The 1734-nt window shown below is 47.4% G+C and overlaps 1 long non-coding RNA gene across 1 annotated transcript in view; it reads right to left on the reverse strand.

Moving 5' to 3' along the window:
• The window catches only part of LOC103912603, a 10000-nt gene that overhangs the window by 7943 nt on the left and 323 nt on the right, over window positions 1-1734 (reverse strand). The gene's annotated exons all lie outside the window — the stretch shown is intronic.

Here is a 1734-nt window from a genome sequence, read left to right on the forward strand (position 1 = left end):
AGTTGCCGGCTGGGGTTAAAACAAGACACATGTTTTCAGTGTTTACAGCAAAGCATCTCCATTGCTGGTTGTTCTGCTACTGCGCAAGGGAGGGCAATTTTATCTTTCCTGTATGTGTAGCTAACAATTCCAGGAACCCCAGTTCTCCTCCCACTTCCCTTTTTCCCTTTCCTGGCTCCTTTCCTCTGGGATTTGACAACACCAGCCTGAGGCTCTGGGTTACTGTTAACATCACTTCTCCCCCGTTCCTTCCAAACCTTGTATAGGAATTAAAAAGTGAAATCTGTGTGGGTTTTTTGCAGAGGAAGACCATTGGAAAGGCCATTGGAAAAACCAAGCTAGCACAGCTTTCCTGGGGTTTCAGCTTTGGGTGCATCTATGCCACTCAGTGGGGTGCTGGGCAGTGGCGTGCAGCATGCCTTCAGTGCCCATGCTAGCCCAGGATACCCACTGTGCTGCTTGGGTACAGCCTCCTTTCTAGATTTCTGCCACTTTCCTTAAGGCCTGGCCTCAGTAATCAAAATCTTGAGCTAATTCTAGCCCTAGTTTAATCCTTGCAGCAGTCATCCCACTGGCACAGCCTTATGCCAGTGGCAAAAGTAGGAAAGAGCTTGATCCCACAGGAGACCCAGGAGATACCTGAGGAGGTGTGGCTGTACTTAAGAGGCTCATTCCTCAATACATCTTCCAGGCATTAAAATCTCGGCATGCACAGAGAGGATCTGAGAAAGATAAACACAAAGTCTGGATACCCTTAGAAGTGGAAATGCTGGGGTACGGGGAACAGTGGGTGCCACAAGCTTTCTCACTGCCTCTGTGTGTGCAGCTGGATTAAATGCTGGACATGCTTTTATACTACAGCACTACATCCCTTCTGGAAGGCAGAAAGAGGCAGCACAGCAGTGAGAATGGCAGGATCTCTGGGGAGGATCTGATTTTGCACAGGTGCTTCCTACAGCCCTGGTCCATGTTAGGGAAGAGTTTTCCTTCTGTGTGACTGTGAGGCTGCCACGTGCTGGGGCATACCTGTCACGTCAGGTCACTGTAGCCAGGGAGAAGCCAAGTCCCTGCACTGGGGCTACCATATGTGCCACCTACAAGGGCTGCTTTGGGTAAGTGTTCTGACGCGGTACGAAGCCCAGCTGGAGATCATGTGTCCTGGCGTCACAGGTCACTAATGATCTGCAAGCCACAGCCTGGCATGGCCAACAACATGCTGCTAGACACTGAGCAGCGAGTCTGCTTGGGAAATGATTTACTTCCAGATTTCTTTCACAAAGAATAGCTTGCATGCTTTGCCGGCATGGAAAGTCATGATGTGGTGTTTCTTAAAACAGGGACTTTAGGAAAGGTTTTAAAGTTCTATTTGAAACATTGTGTTGCAATAAAGTAATGGTGTGGTGTTTTTCTTTCTCTGACCAAGCTTGGAAGCTAGCAAAACCTAATTTCAATGTTTAAATGTGATGCTTTCTGTTTAATGACATAATAGTGTTGGCTGGAAAGCCCTACAAAGGCAAAAGGCTTTGGCCCATGCTACAAGGGAAGTTTTGGTTGAAGAAGGCAACGGTGAATGTAGTACAGCCATAATAACTCTGTTTTGCCAGGTATGCACATAGTTCAGTGCCCAACAGGGGACTATTTTACTGTATTTGTCCTGTCCACTACATGTAGGGCTCTTGGTCAAAATTAAGTATGATTCTTAAATGATTCCTCTGATCCTGCTTGCCCCTACAC

The sequence above is a fragment of the Pygoscelis adeliae genome, unplaced genomic scaffold (assembly GCF_000699105.1).
Source record: "Pygoscelis adeliae isolate BGI_AS28 unplaced genomic scaffold, ASM69910v1 Scaffold92, whole genome shotgun sequence".
Taxonomy (NCBI): Eukaryota; Metazoa; Chordata; class Aves; order Sphenisciformes; family Spheniscidae; genus Pygoscelis; species Pygoscelis adeliae.